This window comes from Nyctereutes procyonoides, unplaced genomic scaffold (assembly GCF_905146905.1).
Source record: "Nyctereutes procyonoides isolate TBG_1078 unplaced genomic scaffold, NYPRO_anot_genome, whole genome shotgun sequence".
Taxonomy (NCBI): Eukaryota; Metazoa; Chordata; class Mammalia; order Carnivora; family Canidae; genus Nyctereutes; species Nyctereutes procyonoides.
The window spans coordinates 71310158-71320403 of NW_026575142.1; positions in this window are offsets into that span (position 1 = coordinate 71310158).

The window sequence follows — 10246 nt, forward strand, 5'->3', positions numbered from 1 at the left end:
TTCAACTAAGTTTCGAAGCCTTTTGCCTTCACAAATTTAAGTACATTAATCCATATTTTATTAAATTTGAGTTGATTTGTTTCTGAGAGGCTGATGAGGAATATGTGCAGAAAGTCTGCATGTATGTTCATATATATACATTATATATGATATTCTCTGTGTCCAGATATGTATATTTAAAGAGAGAGAAAAAAAGGGGGGGGATAAAGGCATCTGTTGGCTTCAAGCAACAAAAGTGAATCAGATTTATCTTCTTACTTGAGAAGTTTGGATATGGCAGGTCACTAGTGTTAATTTAATTGATTAATAATGCCATAAAAGACTCAGATTCTGCTCTGCTGCCTTGCACATTTTGGATTGTATCGCTATGTGTTGACCGCATCTGTCCCTTTTATCAGAAAAAGCAAAAGCCTTCCCAGAATCTTTTCTAGCAGATGCCTGCTTACACCTACTGGCCAGAAATGTGTCACTTTTTTTTTTTTCCTACAGGCTGAGGAACTGAGCACCTGTCCTACACTCCATAGCGAGAGCAAGCAAGGCTCAAGGGAATGGGGATGCATATAATATTTGTCACCAAAGCAAACACATTAAAAATAATAACACACAATTATTACACAATATTTATGTCTCAAAGCATTTTCATAGCTATCATACTAATCAGTGAAAGTAAGACTCCTTGCTGGGTGGTATTTGGGGCTAATTACTTAAAAACTTAATTCTTCATTCATTATTTAAACACATTTTGAATGACAACTGAGGACCAGACCCTATACCGTTAAGCGCTTCAGTTACACTGATAGTTCCCTCCCTCAGGGATGAGCCAGCCCATTTAAAAAAAAAAAATTATAGTTTGTGGCAGGTAGAAAAATGCCCCCCATACCCAAAGATGGCCACATCCTAATCCTGTTACTATGATACTTTGCCAGGCAAGAGGATATTCAGGCTGCATATCGGATTGAATTGCTACTCAGCTGACTTCCCGCTGGGAAGAGTGTCATGGATTGTTTAGATGGGTCCAGTCTAGCCGTGCGTCCTTCAACACGGAAGGAGAGCCGAGAGGTGAACCAGAGGCATGAGACACGAGAAGGGCTCGACCTGCTTACTGGCTTCAAAGGTTGAAGAAGGGGGCCAGGCACCAAAAAAATGTGCTGGGCTCTAGGAGATGGGGGTAGCCCTCAGTGTACAGCCAACAGGAAAACGTGAATCTTGTCTAATCACTACAAAGAACCAAATTCTACCAACAACCTGAATCAGCCTGGAAGATGACTCTGCCCTGGAAGAGTGTCTGGAAGAAGGTGCAGCCTGCTGATGCCTTGATTTTAGCCCAGTAAGACTTAAGTATGTAGTTACAAGATCCAAAATTCATGTTATTTTAAGCCCCAGATTTGTAGTCATTTGCTATAGAAATGATAAAAAAATTAATATATAATTCACTATGATGGTTGAAGCCACAGGAGAGAAAGGATGGAGAACTTTCCCAAATAACAAGCTCCCCAAGTCCCACACTTCCTGAAATGGGTAACACCTATGGTTTGGATCCATAACTTGTTAAGGAGAGCACCATTCAGTAAATCTCTAGTAAATATCTGATAAGGGGCAGAAAAACGGGCAAATAATTTCTTTGGATTAGTTTTCAGAATTTTTAGTACGATAATTCATTGTCCTACAAAAAGAACCTGTGTAACCACTAAATTAAATACAAAATATTATCTTTCTACTTGAGTTCTCTGGTTGGAATAAAGCAGTGCACATAGCAACTTATTTTCATGTTTTTCACTCCTGTGAAAATCCTTTACCTATGGCAAGCATGCCTCAGGCACCAGCTTTTATTAAAGCTTATATACCAAGGCAAGTTTGAAATTTAAAAAGAGGCCTCCACAGTGACCTAAATAGAAAGGATACATTTATCTTTAGCTTAATTAGTGAGCAGATCATCCTTCCTGCCATACATCATTGAAAATACTAGGGAGAAAAAGGCAATTCCAGTTCTTCTAGTTGAGGCAAAGCAAGAAAAACAACTCAGAATAAATTGTTTAATTTAAGCCATAGAATTAAAGTTTTTAATACAGCAACATCAGTATCATCAGAACAAATTTGAAAAAAAAAAAAATGCCGGCCCTATCCTTCAGTGTGATTTTCAAATGTTCCATGTTAACTTTTTATGAAGACAGTTGGAAATGGAGTTTACTACCAAGGGTCCGAGGCACAGCCAAATTCCCTGGCTAAGCGGATTTGCAATTTTCTGTTGTCTTAGTAATTGGCTGTGAGGCTAACCATTAGACCGCCCGCGTGGTAAGCCAATTTGTTCATCAAGGAGATATAAAATCCTGGTTCAAATGTGCCTCAGTACATTTTTTGCAGTTGCCTGGCTGTTAGGAATTCATGTCCAGTTGATGACTGGAGGGAAGGATTTGGGTCTTACATTGCAATTACGATCCTGCATCGGGATGCTTTAGTTGTTTACAGCAAGACAGTCCAGGAGCTGGCCGTAGACCCAGCCAATAAAGGAGGACAAATATTTGAGAGATGACAAAGGCAGAAGCTTGCATCAAAAGTTCAGTCTGGGGAGTAATTACTTCCCGGAACCGACAGTCTCCAGTTAAAATTGAGGCAAAAAATATTTAATAGTGAAAATATGCAATTCTATCTTCCCAGCCCCCTACCTGGCCTGCTTGAATCCACCCTGACTCCCTCCAGGCTCCTCTGCGAGGCTGTGTGAGAGATTCCTCTAAGACGGAAACCTCAACAATGCACAAGGCCCATCCTTCTGCCTAAACTCTTCCAAGGGCTCCTCGTCCCCTTAGGATAAACACAAGCCTTGATGGGGGCTACGAGGCTCTGCAATGCTTAGCTGCCACCTGTCTACCTGCCCCACCTTATGTCGCTCTCCCTCCTGCTCCCTGCTCCCCAGCTATGTGGCTTTCGTGTCTCTTGTGTTGCTGTGCTGTCTGCTGCCACGGGGTCTTGGCCTACCCCGTTTTCTCTAAATGGAGAACTGTTTCCTCCCCTATTGTCTAATTAGCTCCTACTTAACCCTTTAAGCCTTAGCTCAAAGATCATTTTCTCAGTGAAATCTTCCCTGATCTCCCTGAGATAAATCCTTTTTTCCAAGTAGATACTCCCATGCACCAGTCTGTATTATGTTTGCACGTAGTAGTTTGATATCGTTTACCTCTGCCACTGATGCTAAGTTCCATGAGTGTGTTCTTACTCACTATCGTTTCCCCAGAACCTAGAAAAGTGCCCAAGATATAGGCCCTCAAGTATTTCTCAAATATACAAACAAATGAGGTAAGAATATTTTCAGGGATCCTTGATCACATAACTTCCGTTCCACATCACTACGCCATTATCCTCCTCCACGAAGCAAACGAACCACCATATTGTCTACTATCATGATTTCAACTATCGGCTGTTTAATGCACATTTAGGAACTAGAATTAAAGTCTTATAGACATAATTGTGTTCTACAGACAGAATTGTGTTTATGCACAGCCCAGGGAAAGGTTCACAATGGTTGGTTTTGACCCATATGTGCTAAGAGCAGGGACAAAGAGCACCAGTTTCTGGGATGCCTGAATGGCTCAGTCGGTTACGCATCTGACTTCAGCTCAGGTCATGATCTCAAGGCCTAGGATTAGCCTCTGTGTCAGATTCCTCACTCAACAGGGAGTCTGCTAGTCCTTTTCCCTCTGCCCCTCCTCTGGCTGGTGCTCTCTCTCAAATAAATAAATACATTAAAAAAAAAAAAAGAGTACCAGTTTCCTACCTGGAATAGATGGCCACAGCTTCTAACATCTTGACAAAGTCCCTGAGAGGTAGCCGATACTCTAGGGTTGTCCTTACTTAGATCAGCCAATACTAAAATACTAAAAACTCAACTTACCCCTAGAACAGAAGTAATAACTGGACAGACAAGTTAGGTTCCCATGAATCAAAGAGTTAGAACATGTTTCATAGATGTACAACTTCGTTCTCCTCATTTTGTAGAAGATAAGCTAAGCCCAACAAGCTTAAGAAATATGTCCAAGCTCACATCCCCGGGATCAACATCAAGGCTAGAAGCAGGTAGCACAGTTAGACAATCTTGAGTGGTTTCTATAGGTCTAATGCTTTACTGATTCTAATGCTTTACTGATTAGATTATTCTAAAAAAATTCACTCACCCATTTGTTCATATGGAAAGCATTATTAATAGATATTTGGCAGATCTGTCACAGCAATTTAAAACATATAAATAGATGTTCTGAATTCTAAAACATAATAACCAGGGCATTGTTAGTTTTTAAACAATTTTTTTGAATCGTACAAGAAAAGAAATATAATCATAGAACATTACTTGGTTGAATGGAAAGCAAAATTTATATAGTCATAACAATGTAAGCAGTAACTATTATTTTAACCAAAAATGATGATAATACTCTTGGGATGCCTGAAGAAACCTAAGAATGGATAATGCCTAAAACTGATAAACCCAGAAATAATAGTGTAAATTAAGTATATATATATGAAATATAAAAGTATATGTGTGCATTAAAGTATTACCTCTGGAGAGTGGGGGTGGGTGGTAGAAGACGGGTAGAGTCAAGGACTCCTGTTTTTCTTAAGCTTTTCAGCACTTGAGTTAGGTCCAATTAGGAGAAAGTAACTACGTAGTGTTTTGACCAAGAAAATTTCAATATCAAAAAATTAGTGACTATAACAGGAGATTGGATTCCTGGAGTACCAGCCACTAGCAGGTGAAGAGGACTCTGAAGAATATAAGACTAGCTATACAGGGAAGCCGCCACGTCTAGGGTCGCGGCAAGGGATCCGAGGGGGGAAGCAATCTGGAAGGTGCCCCACACCTCGGGGCCGAACTCCAGATCTTGCTTCAGAGGGCGCAGCTGCGGCCTGCTGCGAGGCACAGAAGCTCTTCGAGGTGCCACATTGGTAAGATTCACCGAGAAGCCATCCTCTCGGGAGGGGAGCCACAGGGGCCACGCCACCGAAGGGCACTCACCACGGAACTGCCACCAGGAGGTGCCTCACAGTGCCCCTGGCAGCAGCTGAGGGTCGGCTGGGCTGGGGAGGGCCCAGGCCGGTGCCAGGCCTGGGGACTCGCCGTGGGTGGGCCGGGGCAGCGTCCAGGGCAGGCACTGCTCCGTGGACCTCGCTCCCGGAGCTCCAGGACTTTGGCACCAGCCGGGCCGAGGGAAGCCGTGCACCTGGAGGAGCGACACGAGGATAGTGGGGCGCTGTGGGACGCTCCCCACGGGGACACTGTGACCTCGGGGAGCCTGCTGCAGGGGAGGCCAGAGCCGGAGGGGCCCCTTCCTCCTCCGGTGTCTCCGAAGCTTTCCACGGACAACACGAACCCGGTGCTTGCCGGCTCCAGCCGTGTGCGTGTGCAGCGGGCGGGACGGGCAGGCTCGGAGCCAACAGGAACGAACCGGCCCCTGGAACGCTACGACGACAACTGCCGAGCGAGGTGCATCGACACGCGTGACAACGACACTGAAAGGAATCACGACGAGAAGCGCAGCTTGTCTGCAGATACAGGACGGGTTTTTCTCCTTGATGGTAAGAATCACGCTCGCCTCACTCGCCTCCAATCCGGCATCATAAAAGGTCATGTTGGTCATCGTCCTTAAGGCGGGCGTGCCTGTGTCACTCCCACTCACCTGATTCCCACGTACATCATCACTGCCCTTTGTTCTCACTTGTATTTACCATTGCTTCATCATATGCCTTTTTGCATATTATGAAAGTCTCAACAGCCTCTAATAAAGAAGACACGATCTCTGCTTTCCAGAAGTGCGTTGTCGGGCTTGAGGTCGTCCGACAAACTCACTCAAAACAATTGGGGGGGGGGGGGAAGTACAGAATCTTATGAAGTGATAAATTTCACAGGACAGAAATCAGTGCTCTAGGAGTCCCTTGAAGGGAAAATATCCAGGCTCTAACAGTCAGTAAAAGCTTCCTGAAGACTTGCAGTGACCTTTACAACAAGAAAATAGTTTGTGTCAGCCGAGCAGAAGCAGAGGAGGAGCAGAGAAAAGACACTGCTCCATCCTCCAGGGAGTTCCCAGGTCTGGGGAGGGTCAGAGTTTGATAAACTGGGACCCAGGGTTGGCCACAGTCCGGCCCCACCCGCCCCCCAACACCATCCTCGATCCTTGTTTGATTCCAATTCTTCTTTCACTTTGGCTTATCGATGCCACTGAGCACATCTTATTCATACCGAATGCCAAGTAGGCGTCTTCTCACATCTTCCCGGCACCACGTTCTCCCTCCTCTTCATCTCTCCGAGTCTTACCCATCACCCGAGAGCAACTATTCTGGCTTCAGGAGATTTCTCCCTTTTCGGAAACTCTGTAGTCCTTAATTCTGCGTCGCTCACTTGAAGATCATATTACTGCGTGGCAAAGTAGGATAGTGAAAAGCACACAGACCTCTAGTCAGAAAACTCGGTTTCAAGTCCTGGCTCTCCAAAACGCTCGCTGGGTTCTCCAGCCTTTCTCAGCCGGTGATTTTTTGCTATAAGTAGGGCTGGTGCTACAGGCTTTATTGGGCTGTTATGAGTCCTGAATGGTATTACACAGGTATATACGTGGCTTGAAATTTTTGCTGAGAAAAACATAAATGAGCCATGGCTATGTGCATGTGTTTCCACCCTGCCTCAGATATAAAAATATAGATGGCACAACGTCTAATGACTGTTTGTATTCCCCTTAGCACTCGCTGCAGTGCTCAGCACATAATAGACACTAAATAAATTCTAAATAAACGTTTAAAACCAAGCTGGTTTCCATCAAAAAATAATGTGATACGTCTACACTGCATTTGCTTTATCCATCCTTGTTTGTATGCATTAGGTGCATCCAAGTGACAATATCAGTCACTGCAGAAATTACTGGCAAAAAACAATTGAACTGGTGATATCCGTCCTCGTGGTATCAAACCCTGGGTTTATAAAAACAGTTTGGGACTCATGAGCTGTCATAGCAATAACACTCACTTGATACGTTTTACAGATAGCAATTGCTGGTAAGTGTTCTTGCAACGAAGTACTCAAATAGCTGGTATGACTAGGAACGTCGGTCACAGATCAGTCAAGTGGGAGATCTCGGGAAATCAATTGCACCAGCAGTTGTGGAATTCCTAATTTTTTTTTTCTTTCAAAATATAAGTCATGGCCAGGAAAGTCCAAACAAACTATGGTGACGGAGCAGTTGGAGGGCAAGGTGGAAAGGCGCAGAGGTAAGACGAGCCAGTTCCCTGGTTCGGTGCAGAGAGAGCACACTTTGGGGCCAGTCACAGCGGGGCCAAGTCCCACCTCCATCACTTGCTGGTACCTAAACATTAGGTCTTCTTTGAGTCTCGATTTTTTTTTATATGAAATGGCAATAGAGCAGATGCCATGAAAATTAAAAATAAGACTCTAAAGGACCTCGTACAGGGCCCTGAGTGGAGTTTGACTGACGAGCACCATGTCTGGTAACTCAGAGAGACAAGGCTGTATCTGAACACTTGCCTCCAAGCCCGCTCCATGGAGTTTCCAGCATTCAGGTCCAGGGAGTCAGTCACCTCAACGCACACTCATGGGCCACACCCCACAAAGTGTCTTGTCCAGGATCACAGACTCGGTCCACAGTTCACTTGGGCCCAGGCCTGCTGCGTTCAATTTTTTTTTAATTTTTTATTTATTTATGATAGTCACACAGTGAGAGAGAGAGAGGGAGAGACACAGGCAGAGGGAGAAGCAGGTTCCATGCACCGGGAGCCCGACGTGGGATTCGATCCCGGGTCTCCAGGATCGCGCCCTGGGCCAAAGGCAAGCGCCAAACCGCTGCGCCACCCAGGGATCCCGGCCTGCTGCGTTCAAGACAAACTCTGTGATAGCCATATTTACCAACCTGCGCCCCCTCCACCCTCTCGCCCCCATCAGCGACTCGCTAGAAATATCATTTGGCCCCCGCTCTACTTGACACCACCTAATGAAGTCAGTCATGATTAGTAAGGACCTCTGCTTTAAAGGAAACGATGATCCCTTTTGTTACCCCCACTGGGATCCTACAGTAAAGGCTGTAACTGAGTTTGATGAGATCTGACACCGTATCTCCTGAAGAAGCTAACCTCCATGAGATTCCCGCAACATGGCTGGGAAGGTTCAAGGAAACTACATCCACGAAGCGCTTAGCACAGTCAAGCATAGGGATCGAGAGCAGCCACAGCAACAGCACTGCCAGGACAAGTAGCGCCCGCGAGGCCAGCTCCTCCAAGAACCTCCAGAGACATCGGCCTTGGAGGTCGCTATAAAGGGGCAGGCATTACTCTTCAATTAGATGGCCTTTCAAATGTTAAAGAAAAAGAAGGAAACAAACAGGAAACAGCTACCATGTGGGAATCACGTGCCCTTTTACCAGGTGGCCTGTAGGGGAGCTGAGCTCTACCCCTGGCTCTGCTGCCTTGGTGTCATGGCTGGCGGGGGCGGGGGGGGAGGGGCACCTTGGGCAAATCCTTTCATGTTACTGAGACTCAGTCTCTCTGTGTAAAATCAGAGTGTTTAGGTTGCTTTCAGCCCCACTACGCTGTGATGGTTAAACATGGCAGCTGCTCTGGTGGTGGCGGGAGAGCGCGCTGCGGTGGGAGAGAGCCACGGCAAATAGACGCAGAGAAGATCTTGGAGTTGAGATTAAAAATGAAAATGCTTTAAGAGAGTAACCAAGCAATATATTTGCTTCGAGGCAGGGCTTTTTAAATGTCTGCCACCGCCTGCATGACATATTCGCTCGAACAGAGCTCCTAGAGTAAGTTGACAATAATTTGATTTTCTCTGTTGCCTGACACTCTAAATTCTTATTTCCTAGGTTACCGTAGAGCTCTCTCTAGCCAATGTCACTCAGTGAGTTTTGACTGTGTAGGCTTAATATGATGCCAATTTTGTGCAATGCTATTTACTCCCCATCCCTTCAAATTAGATGTTCTTCTATTCCCGAAAATAAAATATCAACAAGGCAACTAGACAAGTCTTCAACTCAGTAACCTCTCAAAAATATACGCTTCTATTCCTGTCTGCTGAGGACATGAGGATTTTTTTTTTTCTTATTATGGAGCAAAGCGTGCAAGGGGGCCGGGAGAAATGTGCTGGATGTAATGGGTTGGAATCTCAAGCTAGAACGGAGGCAGGTTTCCTCGGGGGAGCCTCTAAAAAGAGAGAAACAGAGTGTGTGAAGAAAGCAGAATGTTTCATCTCAGAGCAGGTCAAAGCAAGCAGACACTGAAGTTTGTACATGAGAACAACAGTGAGGACACAGAGAAAGGTCCACTCCTCTCTCTCTTTCTTCCACCATGAGTAATACCCTCCGGATTCTTCTTGGGCTTCCTCCTCAATACCCGTCACCCATCCAGCCCATGCCCCGCCCACCTCCCTCCATCACCCCTTGGTTTGTTCTCTATTGTTAAGAGGCTCTTCCCCCCCTTTCCCATATGTTCATCTGTTTTGTTTCATAAACTCCACATATGAGTGAAACCACATGATATTTGTCTTTCCCTGATTGACTAATTTCACTTAGTATAATACACTCCGGCTCCATCCACATGCTTGCAAATAGCAAGATTTCATTCTTTTTGATGGCTGAATAATACTCCTCTGTGTGCGTGCATGTGTGCGCGTGTGCGTGTGTGCATGTGTATCACCTCTTCTTTATCCATTCAGCAGTCAGTGGACTTTTAGGCTCTTTCCATAGTTTGGCTATTGTTAATAATACTGCTATAAATATCAGGGTGCATGCACTCCTTCGATCTGTAGCTTTGTAGCTTGTGGGTAAATACCCAGTAGTGCAATTGCTGGGTCATTGGGTAGTTTGATTTTTAATTTTTGAGGAAGCTCCATACGGTTTTCCAGAGGGACTGCACCGACGTGTCTTCCCTCCCACAGGGTGAGAGGGCTCCCTCACCTGCAGCCTCGCCAACACCTGTTGTTTCTTATGTTCTTGATTGTAGCCATTCTGACAGGTGTGAGGTGGGATCGCATCATGGTTTTGGTTTGTGTTTCCCTGATGACGGGTGATGTTGAAAACTCCAGGTCTCTTGTTCTGCTTTTGACTCATCTCCAAAGAGAAGAAGCAAATGACCTGTTCGGTGAAGTTGAGAGAGGAGCCCTGTGTGCCTAACGCCGCTTCCGTACCTCCTGTCCTCTGGGGAGCAGCCTTCCCTCGGGGGAAAGACAGCTGTTTCTGCTGCTCGGAGGGGAGGCTGTCGG